Below are 16,742 nucleotides of genomic sequence, written 5' to 3'. Positions count from 1 at the left end.
TTCAAGTCATTGAGGAGCAATGTGGTCTACATCTCTAGATGTTAGTTGAAAGAAATCAACCCTCTTGTTTAAGGTGTTAGGCATTCGAGAACAGCCCTCAGGGCACAGCTTTTAGCTCATCACAGCAGTGCATGTACTATATTGTAGGAGCGAGCAGAATTGCAGTCACTACTACACAAGTAAGTTGGGAGTAATGTTACCCCAGGGGGATCGTTGGACTTGAAGGCACAGTAGTGTGCTATCCAAATTATATATTAGTCATAGGAGGAAGCAGGCAAGGTCTTGATGTAAATTGCTTTTGGGCACAAGATTGCAGAGCCAAGAAGGTTTTTTTTTTTTATGAGCTCTTAAAGACACTGGGCTCTTGAGACGCTTTATGGAAAGTTGTCCACGATAGCTAAAATTCCTTGTTAGTTTAAAAATTCCACTGGCTTTTTACTGTGATAGCATATATATTAAAATGCAATTGCTTAGTTAAGAATTGTAGCTATTGAATGCTATAGTTTGATGGATGAAACAGCAATTTTCAGACTAATGTTCTAGCATAGTTTCATTTTTTGCCTTTTCTTTTAAGAGTGCAGGATGAAAAAAAGTTATCCTTAATTTGAAAGCTGTCTTCGGATGATAAGTGATACATATCCACCGTTTGCAACCATTGTACAAGAAAACAATCCCAGAAAGTATATTTAGAAGTGGAAATGTATAAATGATAGAGCAGTGAGACAATAAGTTCTAATAAGGCATGACACTGCACCGGGGTGTTTTAAAACCAAGGTGGTTAATAAGTCTACGTGTGTGTTAGAGACAGTCAAGTCTCTCGACTTAGGCTTTATTGGGCATGCAATTACTGCCCAGAGGACACGACTTTGAGCCCATCACAACCATGCCAGTGTTACTTTGCATTGGCGGAGAGACCAGAACAGCAGACACTACAAAGCTTTACTCAACGCAGCAAGAAAGGCCCGATAGGTGAGGGAACCTTGTTTTAAACGGATTCCCCCACTTACGTTCTATCTCCACATATCACCGACTTTCCTTCTCGAACCCTGCTCCACCTCCTTACCCTTTGTTTCTGTCTTTCTCTCTATATATGAATTGGCGTGTTTCCGAAATTGCATCTAAAATTATTCTAAGTTGTGTTTCCCATCACCATTGAGGAAAATTCAAGAAATTTTTCATAGAAAGGTTTCCCCCCATTCTAGACGTTCATATGCTAGACGTTACCACTACACACATTTTGATACGTGCACAGACTCTTGGGATAGACCGTTCCTAGCCAAGCAAATGCAGTTATCTACTGCGTGAGCTGGAACTTCCTGGAAGACATCAGTAGGGGAATCTGTTTCAAATTAAGTGCCCTTCCTTCTCGGTCATTTTTCACAGGAGTTTAGTGTAGCAAGTTAGAATTGATGAGCCCTAAAGGATCCATGAGGTTGGGGACGAGCGTACTTTGTAATCCTAATATTATAATAGTTTTCGGAGGAGGTACGCGTGCCTATCATGTAGGTGGTTTTTGGGCATAAGATTACAGCCTTAAGTTGAGACTTATTACGGAGTTCATGGAGACAGACTCTAGATCTTCTAATGTCTCATGGAAAATTGTCCTCCGTACTGGAAATTTCGTTTTTCATTTCTAAATTTCTCCACGGTTTTTATTTTTCTTGAGTTTTGTCTTTATTTTTATTTTCATTGTCATAGGATTTGTATATTCAACTGGAATTCTATTGTTTAACGAATGCAGCAGTGCTGAAAACTACAGGTTGATGGACGAAACAACTGTTAGTAGATTATTGGTGCAACATAGTTGCAGTTTTCACCCAATCCTTTATGATGTTTGACCTTGAGGATGAGAAAGTTCATGCAAGATAAGTTAGATATGGACTCAGGGTGTTTGGCGCCACATACACAATCATATATATAAATATATATATATATATATATATATATATATATATATATATATATATATATATATATATATATATATATATATACACACAAAAGTTGTTAATGAGAGAGAGAGAGAGAGAGAGAGAGAGAGAGAGAGAGAGAGAGAGAGAGAGAGAGAGAGAGAGAGAGAGATTACTTTATATATACTGTATATATATATATATATATATATATATATATATATATATATATATATATATATAGCCTATATATATATATATATATATATATATATATATATATATATATATATATATATATATATATATATATATATATATATATACCTTTGTATGTTTATATGTGTGTGTGCTAATGACGACTGCAGTTATAGGAAGAGTAAGGTGAATCATGAATGCTATTGTTTATTTGCACATAAATTATCAATAAAATACACATACATAGTAAAGATATGATGGGTGCACGTTTGGGTATAAATTCATATTTTTAGGAATTATGACCATTTACTGAGTTTCATTTCAATACTCATGATTGAAGTAAGACTCGGTTAAAGATATTGGAAAATTAAGTAAGAAGAGATTAACTAGAACAGATGAAGATTAAAAGGCAGAATGTAGTGCAGCTAGTGACCGTAAAGTCACTGCAAAGTTACCTCGATCTTTTAGTAGTAAACCGATCAGTGCTTAGTTGTAATAGCCTTGTGGACATGGAAAGGAACATGTGCGTATATAAATCAATTTGTAAATCCTTTATAATGATATTATTTATGCTTTATTTCAAGATCTCTTGCATGATATCCTCATAATGTTGACCATAGTTTGCATTTGCGAATTTTCCTTTACAATGTACTAAAGGAAAAAAAATATAGTTATTTGTTTTTGTTACAATTAAAAGTAAGTAAAAGTGATAAACACGTACACGTGAAAAACTAGACAATTTTAGAAAGCTCAAATCCCCCCCCCCCCCCTTTTTTTTTTATTAATGCACAAAATCGTCGCCAGGTTACCAGTCCGAAGTTAATTTTGCTTACTCTTCATCCCTTACTTGTTCCGGATGCGATCATGAAGTCTGCTTTCTTTAGTTGATAACCCTGCTTGTTTATGATTAATTCCATAAAGAAAGCGATTGTGCTGACCACTGTACCTACGTATATGCAGCGAATGGATAGAAATTTACATAATTGAAATTTTATTTCAGGAACAGTAATTCATCGTAATAACCTACAGTATATACAGTGCGCGCATTTAATACGCTAGATAAAGTTTCAAATGAAGGGGAATAGTATAAAAATCATGTAAAACTATTTTTCAGATTACCATTCCAATATAACAGTAATGCTACTGCCATATATATTAAAATTCGTCTTTATTATGTTGACTGCCTTTTTTATTTTGAATATGTACAGTTGGACACAGGAGTCCTTGGCACACCTAGCTCTGAAGTCCACCCAGCCACACCCTTGCTGAACGGCGGGTTCCTTTACTTAGCCCCACCCATTTGTCATTACTTAATTTACTATCTGTTTAGTTACTCGCCGATAGATAAGGGTGTGACAGAGTGCACTTCGGAGCGAGGTGTGTCAGTGACTTCTGTGTCCAGCCGTACATGTGAAGGGAATAACATTTCCTTAAAGTATTAAGATAAGGTTACGGGATTATATTTACCTACTAAAAGTACGCTGAGGGCACCATAGAGATCCTTCAGTTCTAAAGGTCTCTTGCTGGTTACGCCCGATGCAATGGGCTTTAAACATTCGGTTGCGTTAGACATCCTCCTCTTCAACAGATATTCAGTGATGCCAAACTCCTTAAGATTTCGAATGCTATTTGTAAAGATATCCAAGAAGAAATTAGCGTTATGCGGACACGTAACTTTGAAATTCACGTGATTAAAGATTGGATAATTCTTCATATAAAAAAATATATTTGTTACTTATACTCCAAGTACTGTAGTTATTAGTCTTGAAATACTAAGTCTGAAGAAGTAATTTATTCTTATTCTTAGAAATGGAAATAATTATTACTAACTTAATTAAGTTGTAGTGAGATTGTGATGATTAGTGAAAAGGCTTTCCAATTCATTATACAACTAATTACAGTATATAAGTGTTCATTTTATGCGAATAGAGTATCATTATACATTTAGTTACTTTTTCATGATAGAAAAATATGAAATGTCTTACCTCTATATAGTTTTCATTCTTTCGCATCACCAGATTATATGTTAAGCCGTTTCTGGAGTGCTTAGTGTTAAAGTTCAGTCGTTAAAGGGTTTGGTCCAGAAAAAAATTAGTATTGAGCTAAAACTTGGCCAGATGAACCAAAGGCTTGTATATCCATTAAAAAGCACTTTTATTCCTTCATGGGGAACCTCATCTTTTACCCCTGTTCAAAATGGCGGCCACTGTTATTATTATTATTATTATTATTATTATTATTATTATTTGCTAAGCTACAACCCCAAAATCCAGGTAATTTAATGGTGACTTATTTTTATATCAATAACCATGTCTCTAGAAGGACTATATTTCAAAGGACATGTTCTTAAAGATGTTTTTCTATGGTACTTTCATCTTAATTTATGGATCTTAATTTTCTTTGAGATGGCAGCTCCAAGCTATGAGGAGAATTCCTCAAAATGTGTATAACGGAGTGGATTCACTGAATTAACACTCGCAGCTGTCGTTTATCAGAAAGCTTTGACAACATTGGTCAGAGTTATTGGAGAAGGAAACAGAAGATTTGAAGACCTATCTGCAACCAACTGAAGGCACTGGTCAAAATATTGTTGCTCGTCATGACTGCCGTCGAGGGTTTGTGGACAAATGAAAGCCTTTTGATGAGGGAACTTTTTCAGTAAAAATCTTAAAATCGTTTTTGGAAACTTCTTTTAAATGGACATTACAATGTCTTTGTTTGGAAAAAATGATGACTGGGTACACAAAGACAGAGATAAGATTACGAAAGTTATGACATTACGTCTTCGAGCCACTATGGTTAATAATGCTTGAGAGAGAGAGAGAGAGAGAGAGAGAGAGAGAGAGAGAGAGAGAGAGAGAGAGAGAGAGAGAGAGAGAGAGAGAGAGAGAGAGATTCTTTGCTGATACTGTACTGGGTTGCATAGAAAGTTGCAGAAGAGGCAAGTTTTCATCTTGTTTGGACAAGTTTGTTCTAATAGAGAAACCACAAGATAAGAGGAAGACCTTTAGGTTCAGATGAGAAAAAGGGTTTCAACAAACTATGCAGTTGGTTAGAATAAAGTAATGATCGTGGGATATTGTCAAAGCATTCTGGTGAACTACAGCTGCGACAGTTGCTTCTGAGAATCAACTCTGACATACACATTTTGAGGAATCCTCCATCCTGCTTTGAGCTGGCATCTCAAAGAAAAATAGAAGTCATAGATTATTATGAAAGTAGGCTACAGATGAAAAACATCTTTAACAACATGTTCTTTGAAATAGTCATTTCAGGGACATGGTTATTGAGATGAAAATAAATCACCATCAAATTACTTGGGTTTTGACCGCATGACAGCTGCCGCCATTTTCAACTGGTGTTAAAAGATGAGGTTCCCCTTGAAGAAATAAAGGGGCCTTTTATTGGATGACCATATACAGGTATTTGGTTCATCTGAACAAGTTTAACTCGAAACTTTTTTTTTTTTTTCTGGATTAGGCCAATTTGTTAAGCTCAACGCCCGGATTATTACTCGGGTTCATTTTCCAGAGCTTTTTTCCTATTAACATATGTTATAAATAGCAAGACATTTATTATTTTAATGGCCTTATATATATCTAGAAGGAATGTGTGTGTTATTATTCTGTGCAGACATTATGTCTGCAGTGAATATCTTTATTTCTATTTACTTGGAATGATTTGTTTATAGTTACAGGGCAGTTATAGGCGCAACCCATTCACATACACATATATAATCATGTACAATACCTTGCTATATACTTACATGGGATCCACTTTATCCTTGAGTTTTGATTTCTTCGGGAAAGCAAAAGACACGGGAGTTCCTTTGAAGATGTTATTGCTTCTAGATATTAGGTATAATCCACAGTAGCCTTTCTATGAAGAAACAAAATTGAATTGTTCATAATTTATCACAAGATAAAAAACTAAAAGTGTCTCTTATATATTTTGTGATCACATATAGTTTACAAATTGGTAAATCTGAACCTACCAAATCATAAGTCCCCTTATCTTTTTTAACTATCGCTTTCTGTGACAAAAATGCAGTCAAGTTTCAAAGATCTCTAATATTAGTATTGCAGGTTTATCTTCAGTCTCTGTGTATGTGAGAATGTCAGAAAGGATATCCAGATCGTGATGAGGATACATAATGTTACTCATTCTGTGGACCGCATCAAAATAATTATCCCGTGGAAGACATTGATAGCAATAAGCTATTTTGTACAATCTTTAGGAATATAGAAGTTGATTATTGAACGTACATATTGAAGGCTTCCTTCCACAAAATTGACGCTATATAATAGGAACGCTAAGAGTATTAAGCAACATATTTGAGCTTGGGGGCGGGGTGGTTAAGTTTATCATCATCCTACAAGATTACGTTACTTTAGGAGACAGTGCTGTTGCAATTTTAGCTTTAACTAACTCCAACAGAAACATAAATTTTCCTAGAATTTTGCTTTTATGTGAAAGCTGTATGGCTGGCGAGTGAGTTCTCGAACTAGGGAAATTTCTCTTTCTCCAGTTTTGCAATGAATATCTTTATAATCTTTCTTTTCCCCTCATTAGTACTTCAGTATCTTTTATATTTTGTTAGATTTAATTCAATTTGCTATCCAATATCTATAACAACTGCTTCAACGTGTCATTGTACAATTTTATGCAAATGGACAAGACATTTCTACGTGGATTCATCATCATCATCATCTCCTACATAACACTTAAATATCCTTATTGGAACCTGATATCAACAGGGGAATACTTTGTACTTGAGGATTAATTTCAAAAGATAATATAAAGTTGAAAATAAATGGTTGGGACATTTAAAACAAGAAACTTTGGCATGTGCAGATAAGAATAAAATCCTTACGTACTTCATCACTAATTCTTCATAGATTTACATTGACTGAAATGTAATGTTAATCTATTCATGCAAACTTACAGCCGAGAAAGCCAGGTGTTGACCATATTCAAGACTTTTCCTAGTTGAACTGGCCCCAAACTTCTCATTTAGATACCCACGAGAAGCTTCCATGTAGGTCATGTCACTGAAGAAGTTTTTCCTGGCTCGCCATAAGGTGGATCCCGGCTCAGCGTTCTGTAAAAAAATTTTGCATTAATTTTTGTTGTTCATGATAGGTTTATGCAATTGATGACTTTTTTCATCTTGTCCCCCGTTACATTATTATTATTATTATTATTATTATTATTATTATTATTATTATTATTATTATTATTATTATTATTATTATTATTATTATTATTATTATTATTCATGACTTGCGGAGTATTTGCTCTGCCATATTACAACTGATATTTTAAACTTATATTCTAATTTGTTGAACGTGACAAGCTACCCCAGAACTACTGTAGAACCACCTTACTTTTATAACTAAGTGTTCCCCGTTTAGGACACGAAGAGTGAATTAATATATTAGAAAATTAAAATAGCATTGAAATGGAGAGTGTGTTGAACTGATATGGAATACCTGCACTGCATCGTAAATGCGACTCCCTTGAGTTAAATAAACCCTGAAATTGGTCGTGGATAATTCCTCAAAACTATTAAAAGGAAGCCTTATAACTGGGGCTATGAGCATAGCTACCAGATTCGAGCGGTAGACGTTGGCGATAATAAACGCCGCCAGGAGCCATATTCCGGATATTATGCGTACAGGCGTCCCTTTGGGCTCCCAAGGAAAAGCTATCAGGAACAGAAAAGAACTTGCTTAGCAAATATATATAATTGATAACTATGAAAATTTATATTTTAACGAAAAGTTCATGCTGTATTGCAAGCGGTCTAGTTATAATGAATTTGTCATGGTTTTATCATAATTAGTTTCTTATAAGGGTCTGTGGGTATAAAGGATATACATGCTGATGAGTAAAAGGAAATGAATGTGGAAATTTTTTTAGTAAACTCTCTCTCTCTCTCTCTCTCTCTCTCTCTCTCTCTCTCTCTCTCTCTCTCTCTCTCTCTCTCTCTCTCAATTGAATGCATTTTTCTTATTTTACACATAGTGCATTTCTTTTGTAAAACTCAGATTTTTCTGTTTGGAAACTTCATGATATTATTTTTTTCACAACTGCATGTGATATTTTCGTGAGTTAGGTACATTCTGGCTGCGCCGTTTCGGTGTCGAACTGATTTAACATGGTCCTTTTCGGTGTTGAGCTGATTTCGCATAGTCTATTTTGGTGCAGAGCTGATTTTGCATAGTCTTTTTTTGGTGCAGAGCTGATTTTGCATAGTCTTTTTTTGGTGCAGAGCTGATTTTGCATAGTCTTTTTTTGGTGCAGAGCTGATTTCGTGTCGTCTTTTTTGGTGCATAGCTGATTTTGCATAGTCTTTTTTGGTGCATAGCTGATTTCGCATAGTCTTTTTTGGTGCAGAGCTGATTTCGTGTCGTGTTTTTGTGGTGCAGAGCTGATTTTGCATAGTCTTTTTTGGTGCATAGCTGATTTCGCATAGTCTTTTTTGGTGCATAGCTGATTTTGCATAGTCTTTTTTGGTGCAGAGCTGATTTTGCATAGTCTTTTTTGGTGCAGAGCTGATTTCGTGTCGTCCTTTTTTGGTGCAGAGCTGATTTCGCATAGTCTTTTTTGGTGCAGAGCTGATTTCGTGTCGTCTTTTTTGGTGCAGAGCTGATTTCGTGTCGTCTTTTTTGGTGCAGAGCTGATTTTGCATAGTCTTTTTTGGTGCATAGCTGATTTTGCATAGTCTTTTTTGGTGCATAGCTGATTTCGCATAGTCTTTTTTGGTGCATAGCTGATTTCGCATAGTCTTTTTTGGTGCAGAGCTGATTTTGCATAGTCTTTTTTTGGTGCAGAGCTGATTTCGCATAGTCTTTTTTGGTGCATAGCTGATTTCGCATAGTCTTTTTTGGTGCATAGCTGATTTCGCATAGTCTTTTTTGGTGCAGAGCTGATTTCGCATAGTCTTTTTTTGGTGCAGAGCTGATTTTGCATAGTCTTTTTTTGGTGCAGAGCTGATTTCGTGTCGTCTTTTTTGGTGCAGAGCTGATTTTGCATAGTCTTTTTTGGTGCATAGCTGATTTCGCATAGTCTTTTTTGGTGCAGAGCTGATTTCGTGTCGTGTTTTTGTGGTGCAGAGCTGATTTTGCATAGTCTTTTTTGGTGCATAGCTGATTTCGCATAGTCTTTTTTGGTGCATAGCTGATTTTGCATAGTCTTTTTTGGTGCAGAGCTGATTTTGCATAGTCTTTTTTGGTGCAGAGCTGATTTCGCATAGTCTTTTTTGGTGCATAGCTGATTTTGCATAGTCTTTTTTGGTGCAGAGCTGATTTCGCATAGTCTTTTTTGGTGCATAGCTGATTTTGCATAGTCTTTTTTGGTGCATAGCTGATTTTGCATAGTCTTTTTTGGTGCAGAGCTGATTTCGCATAGTCTTTTTTGCTGCAGAGCTGATTTCGTGTCGTGTTTTTGTGGTGCAGAGCTGATTTTGCATAGTCTTTTTTGGTGCATAGCTGATTTCGCATAGTCTTTTTTGGTGCATAGCTGATTTTGCATAGTCTTTTTTGGTGCAGAGCTGATTTTGCATAGTCTTTTTTGGTGCAGAGCTGATTTCGTGTCGTCCTTTTTTGGTGCAGAGCTGATTTCGCATAGTCTTTTTTGGTGCATAGCTGATTTCGCATAGTCTTTTTTGGTGCAGAGCTGATTTCGTGTCGTCTTTTTTGGTGCAGAGCTGATTTTGCATAGTCTTTTTTGGTGCATAGCTGATTTTGCATAGTCTTTTTTGGTGCATAGCTGATTTTGCATAGTCTTTTTTGGTGCATAGCTGATTTCGCATAGTCTTTTTTGGTGCATAGCTGATTTCGCATAGTCTTTTTTGGTGCAGAGCTGATTTCGTGTCGTCTTTTTTGGTGCAGAGCTGATTTTGCATAGTCTTTTTTGGTGCAGAGCTGATTTCGCATAGTCTTTTTTGGTGCATAGCTGATTTCGCATAGTCTTTTTTGGTGCAGAGCTGATTTCGTGTCGTCTTTTTTGGTGCAGAGCTGATTTTGCATAGTCTTTTTTGGTGCATAGCTGATTTTGCATAGTCTTTTTTGGTGCATAGCTGATTTTGCATAGTCTTTTTTGGTGCAAAGGTAATTTCGTGTCGTTTTTTTGAACGCGGAGATGAGTTTGCATCTTCTTTTTAGGCGCGGAGTTGATCTCGCGTTGTTTCTTTTGGCGCAGAACTGTTTTTGTCTTTTTTGGCGCGGAGCTAATTTTGCATCTTCTTTTTTGGCACGGGGATGATTTCGCGTCTTCATTTTTCGTGCGGAGCTGGTTTGTTGCCTAACTGATTTGGCGTCACTGTAGAGGCTTGCAAACGAAACGATGTGAGTGTTTTTAGAGGTTGGAGAAGGACTAACGAAGTGATGTAATCATCTTATCAACTACTCCAGTGATTTATAATAGTAATATACTTACTGACTTATTATGAGCTTAAACAAGATGCTTTTCTCACCAACTGTAGTGATTATTACTAACAATCTACAGCTTTGCTGCTACCTAAGGTTGTTTTTTTTTGCATTAGAAAGCTACTGATGCAGTTTTGCTTAAATTTTTTTTGAGCCCATACCAAAAGTAGCTGAAAACATTCAAAGCTAGAGAGAAATTTTCACATGATGGATATATTTGTCCGACCCACACACACAATAAAGAGTATTTTGTAGAATATGAGGCTTGTAAACCTGTAACATGTTTATTTTATAGTTATTAGAAAAATGTCTTAGAGTAGGTAACCATAAAATCTCCGTGGTCAAATGACTGATAAATAACATCCAGAAAACTTATTCAACAATCTGATTTTAAGATTTTTTCTCGGTTGCTTTATCACGTTTATTACATTTTGACACGAAGGCATGGAGGGTCTTCCCAATTTTGTATGTTTGCTTCCTGAATAAGTGTCGAGTTACATATGCTAGACTTTTCTGGTTGATTAATTATTTGTTACTCGATTGAGAGTCAAATGGAATATTCTGTGACAATGAACACAGCCTTTAATGCAACGGAAGAATGTTTTTTCGGAAGTTGAGATGGAAGGTGGGTTCTTATATTTCGTCCGTAAATACCTAAGCGTTAGAAACACTTTGGACTCCAGTGTTTAAGCGTTTATATGATAATGAACTGATTTTACCTTAAAAGCAAAAATGATAGTAGCATTAGGTTTTGTCCCCGAGTCCTACTTACAGTAGAGGTTAATATCGAGCCTTTTTCGGAAGTCTTGCCTGATGAACTTCACTAACTAATTAATCATTTTTAAGATGATTACGTTGGTACACAAATGAAAAAAGGCAATGGGCAGCATCAGGAATTTTTCCTACGAAAGTGTGGAATCAGTACAGACGAACAATAGCTGGTGATGGCCGACAAAAGTAATGCTGAAGCAGTACACAGAAATATATATGGAAAATTGGTAATAAACCATTGTTGATGATATACATACGCACTGCCAACAGCTCTTGCTGGATGTTTCCAGAACTGCAGTGATCCATCCAGTCGATCATTTGTATACACGTAGAAGGGTCAACATGTTTCGGTATGATTCTTGTATGTTCCCTATGTCTATATATAAGGTTGATAATTGCGAATGCCCTCAGTTTTATTTATGTTCTGTTTAGTCATTCAACCAGTCAGTTAATTGTATTCCCATAGTGCAATCTTAATATTTGCTGGTATATTATAGAAGATTGTGTCTCCCAAGATGTAATAAACCACCTGATAATTGATATAGAATCGTCTGTCATTTCTACAGTGCCTACTGCTTGTATTGATAACTCCAATTTATGAACATGGTGACAGCGAAACGGGAATTGGATTCACCTAAGTGTACAGAGAAGATTCCTGATTTTTTATAGTGAGGCTATAACTATCACTTCTACAGTAAGTGCTTGCGCAACTGTGACCTTGGATTCCCGATCTCTCCTATTCATTGCTGGATATACGTAGAAGTTACTTTTATTTTTCAATTATGAAGGAAATATAAATTCAGTAAGTTTAATGTCACATTCCAGTGTTTAAAACAATGTCTCAGGAACACATTTTAAGTAGAACATGTTACTCAATAGTCACGATCCTAATTTAAGTAAAAGTTTTAAGAAATGGCATCACCTGTTAGATGTTTATTTTGGTTGCATCTGGCGTGTCTGCAAAGAATGAAGCTGTCCAGCGAGTAACAGTTTTATAATGTGTGGGGAACGATATTATTTTAACTTCTGAACACTTTCCTTGGGAAAAAAAGCAGATGAAACAACTATGATAGAGGTGGAAAAGTAGGAGCCAGGTAATTTATAGCTCATGCTTGAAGAGTATTGTACCCCGCCCCCTCCAGTCAATCTAAGATTGTGATGTTGCACCGATTTTGGAATACAGCGTGATCTGCACCCTTTTGATGCATTTCTCACTAAACTGAGAAATGAAGTGATGTCATATAACTTCATTGAATCTGACCGAATGGTTCAGGACAAGGTTGTAATCTCTGCAAGAGGCAAGCTCTAAGAGTTACTGCTTAGGGAACAAAGTTAGATTTAAAGAAGGGTTGCGATATTTGCAGAGCATATGAACAATTGATGATTAATGTTAAGGGATTAGGTAGTATAGGTGGAAAATCTATCGAGAAAGTGGACAAATGTCAGCAAAAGAACAAATTAAAGCGGGATAGGAGAACTCAGTGAAGAAATTAAACACAAAATAATGTAGTAAAGCCTCAAAATGCCAAGATGGTGAACGACTGTAAATTTTGTGAATGAAGTCATGCTTTCCTGCATGGGGTTAAGTAAATATGTAAAAGCTGCCAAAAAGGGACAGCAAGTACAGTAACGTAAAAAAGTGCCTGTCCGCAGTGAAGCGAAATGGTGACTCGAGGTCATACTCAATGATGAGAGTTAATGACTGCAACATCAAACTTTTGCTCGACTTTGGTGCAACTGTCAACTGTATTAACACAAGATACGTCTAGAGACACTAAGTGAAGAAAAATACAGAGAAACTCTACATGTGGAATAACGCATATTAAAGATGCTATGGATTGGTAGACCTGGTAACTAATCCTAAGACTGAAAAAGATCATACAGTGTTGTTTTCTGCCCTCTGTAATCGCCTGCAATCACTTCTTAATGTAGATACCTATAAGAAAATGGCTTTCTGACTATAAATAAAGAAAAACTCCAGGTTACTAGCATTAAAGCATATGACGGGCTAGGGGATCTTAGTGAAGCGATTTTGACTATCAACCCAACAGCGACTAAATGGGTTTTTCAGATGGGGCTTGCTAGATAGCCAAATGAGAAAATAAGTGTTTTTGGTGACCCTCAACCACTAAGTGCAGCTCTATAATGAGAACACTACTAACTATCGACTTTCGATGATGTTCTACCAAAGCTAATAAGTGTGAAGATTTTTAGCAAAGTAGATGTAAAAAAAAACAATATGGCAAATAAAACTTGATGATAAATCCCCAAAAGCACCAGTGAAGAAGCTGAAAAGGATCATGCAGGAATCTTGACAACTTCTACAATGATGCTAGGAGAACCACATTATCCTGAACCGAGAGAAAAGGCCCATTCTTTACACGGTATCCTCTTTCCGCATACATTTGACAACACTACAATACCTGAAAAATTCTTCTTCCATCACAGAGTTCCCTACTGGACTGTAATTGTTTAGTAGCTACTTTCCTCTTGGTAAGTGTAGAAAAGACTCTTTAGCTATGGTAAGCTGCTCTTCTGTGAGTTTGTTTGGATAAGAGGAGAGAAGTTATATTTGACAGATACACTAAGCCAAGCTTACTTGTATTAGAAGTACAGGGGGGTATGCCAGATCCAAGAAACTGTTCTTTTGCACCTCATGATGTACCTGACAAGAGGATGAAAGAAATCTGGGAGGAAACTGCAAATGGTCAACACTCTCTACATCTGATAGATTATATCCTACATGGTTGGCATGAGTTCAGACAGAAGTAGTGGGTAAAGCCAAGACAATTTCTGATTTTCGAGACACTAACATGTGAAAATATGATATATAAAGGTGAAGAGTCTTTATACCAAAATATTATCGACCACTGATTGAAAGGTTCTGCACGCATCTCCCAATGCTCCAGAAACAATAATGGGACGAACAGGAGAAACTTTTTATTGCACTGGAATGCTCAAAGAAGTTGAAATAATGGCAGATGAGTGTAAAGTTGCCAAGACCGGAATCTAGCCAATAGGAAAGAGTCGATCATCACACGTGATTTAGCTGATATAGAAGACTATGTCTGCCAAGATATAATAAACCACCTGATAAATTAGTATAGAATTGTGTCATTTCCACATTGCCTACCGCTTGTGGCAATAACCCCCATTTATTAACAACAATCCCATTTTATGGAAGTTAATCGGTAGTATAAGGAAAATTAGAAAAGGACGTGATGCATGCTGCGAGCATTTTATTGCCGGGAATGATTAAATCAAAAACCCCCCAAATACATCGCACAATAATTTGATTCACGGGCAACATGTGAATATTTCATGGCTTGACCCATGACACTATGGAATGGATTCAAAGTTTTTACTCATTTTGCGTTGCATAATTTTAGAAGTAAATTTCATGCTTTTTATGCATTATTATTATTATTATTATTATTATTATTATTATTATTGTTGTTGTTGTTGTTGTTGTTGTTGTTGTTGTTGTTATTCAATCATCAAATTTCTGCCATAATATTCAATCAAGGTTGTAGATTCTTAATAATGATTACTGCAGTAGTTGAGAAAAGCATGCTGTTTCAGGTGAGAAATGGGTTGTTAGTATATTACTTTTTTATTAATATTAATTTTTTGTAGTAGTGGATGGGATTAATTTGTTGAAACAAGATATTAGTGAAAGGAATAGTGGAAGAAGGGAAAAAAGTAATGCAATAAATGACAATGATGATGATATCACGACAATTCGTTAATCATTCTGTAAACTTTATCTTTACATACACATCGCTTCGTTTGGCGGTAAATCAGACCGGTGCAAAAACGTCAGTGCCAAATAGTCCCATTACGCATTTTCGCAACTACATAGCATTAGTGTATTGGGTGAGCCGTGCCATTATTTTTGAAAAATTAACATTTGCACACTGCAAAAAAAGATAAGGTTCATAATTACATTGCATCAGCAAGACACACAGTGACCAGATGGACGGTTCAGCAATTCCTTCAGCATTCTTTGTGTTTTCTTTATACCTGAAGAGATTTGTCTCTCATTGGTAAATCATAGAAAGAATAAATTCTTGTGGATAGTTATGGTAGCCTATATTGTTTTATTTATTTACGAGTAATCCATTTCACATTAGACTCTGTTATAATGAATAACTTTGAAGGCATAATTTTTTTGTAGTACAACAATTAGTTAATTCTAGCAAGAGGTTTTTCAAATATGACATAACTATGAGAAAAATTGATTTAATCGTGAGTAGATTGAATTAGTGCAAAGTATGAATATGAATGGCAGACCTGGTTGATGATAGAGCATAATTATACCCCTTATTGAAGTAAACTACCAGCAGGCATATCACTGGTAAGATCAGGAGGATGGCAACCCACATCTGAAAGAAAAGGAATCTTCAGATTTTTGCCCAAAGTTAACAAATAACAGGTATCTGACTCTTGAGTGAGTGTCATATAAAACAAACTGCTATTTTGTGAGAGGCGAAATAGGAATTGATGTCTTTATACGTGGAATGCTTTATAAAGAGTAAATGATAAAAATGTATCATATATCGACTTCATTGACACATGGCACAGTCCTCTCTCTGAAAAGATTCAAGTATTATGACTTCACTGCAACTAAATTTTGAATATGTATTTTTTTTTCCGAAATAATTGCGGAAGAAAATGTGAAAACGATGATTATAAGGTTTCTCTTATTTTCAAAATTTTGGCAAAAAAAAAAAAATTGAATTTTAAGAGTATTGAATTTTGCGGGAGGGCGAAAAATACATTTTTAAAGGTATAGGCTACCATCCCTGGATTCTCCCCTTATTGTAATTTTTACAAATATTAAAGAACCCTCAGGTCAGATATACATTTTAGGACACGTTCGTGTATTGGGAAGAATTGTTTACTCATTATATGGATGAGAGTTTAAATGTTTCTATAAGAAAACTGATTTAAAACGCCAGCAATGCCCGTTTTCACTAGTTGGTGTCGAGTGAGAAATTAGATTATTTGAGCTTATCCACAGCAAACTGATTACCCCACAGGAAAAGCTTACTTACGTCCAGCGTAAATGGCTTCACAATTCCTTTTATGTCTGGCTCCAACTTTGGCCTCGGGAAACCTATACTCTGCTCCTCCAAGAAGACCGGTTCGCTAAAGTCAGCGGCCGTGGATCTGCTCTCAGACATCATGTAAAGCACCATTGACATATCCACTTCCTGCGTTGACAAATTTATCTAATTCAATTATATATATATATATATATATATATATATATATATATATATATATATATATATATATATATATATATATATGTACATATATATATATATATATATATATATATATATATATATATATATATATATATATATATATATATATATATATATATATGTACATATATATATATATATATATATATATATAT

General features: G+C 35.5%; 1 pseudogene; it reads right to left on the bottom strand.

Annotated features, from left to right (window-relative positions):
• The window catches only part of LOC137644751 (uncharacterized), a 23,553-nt pseudogene extending 7,056 nt beyond the window's left edge, over window positions 1–16,497 (bottom strand).
• Window positions 16,498–16,742: the final 245 nt, after the last annotated feature.

The sequence above is a fragment of the Palaemon carinicauda genome, chromosome 8 (assembly GCF_036898095.1).
Source record: "Palaemon carinicauda isolate YSFRI2023 chromosome 8, ASM3689809v2, whole genome shotgun sequence".
NCBI lineage: Eukaryota > Metazoa > Arthropoda > Malacostraca > Decapoda > Palaemonidae > Palaemon > Palaemon carinicauda.
The sequence above is the reverse complement of the archived record's forward strand: the minus strand, read 5'-3'. Positions and strand labels throughout refer to the sequence as shown.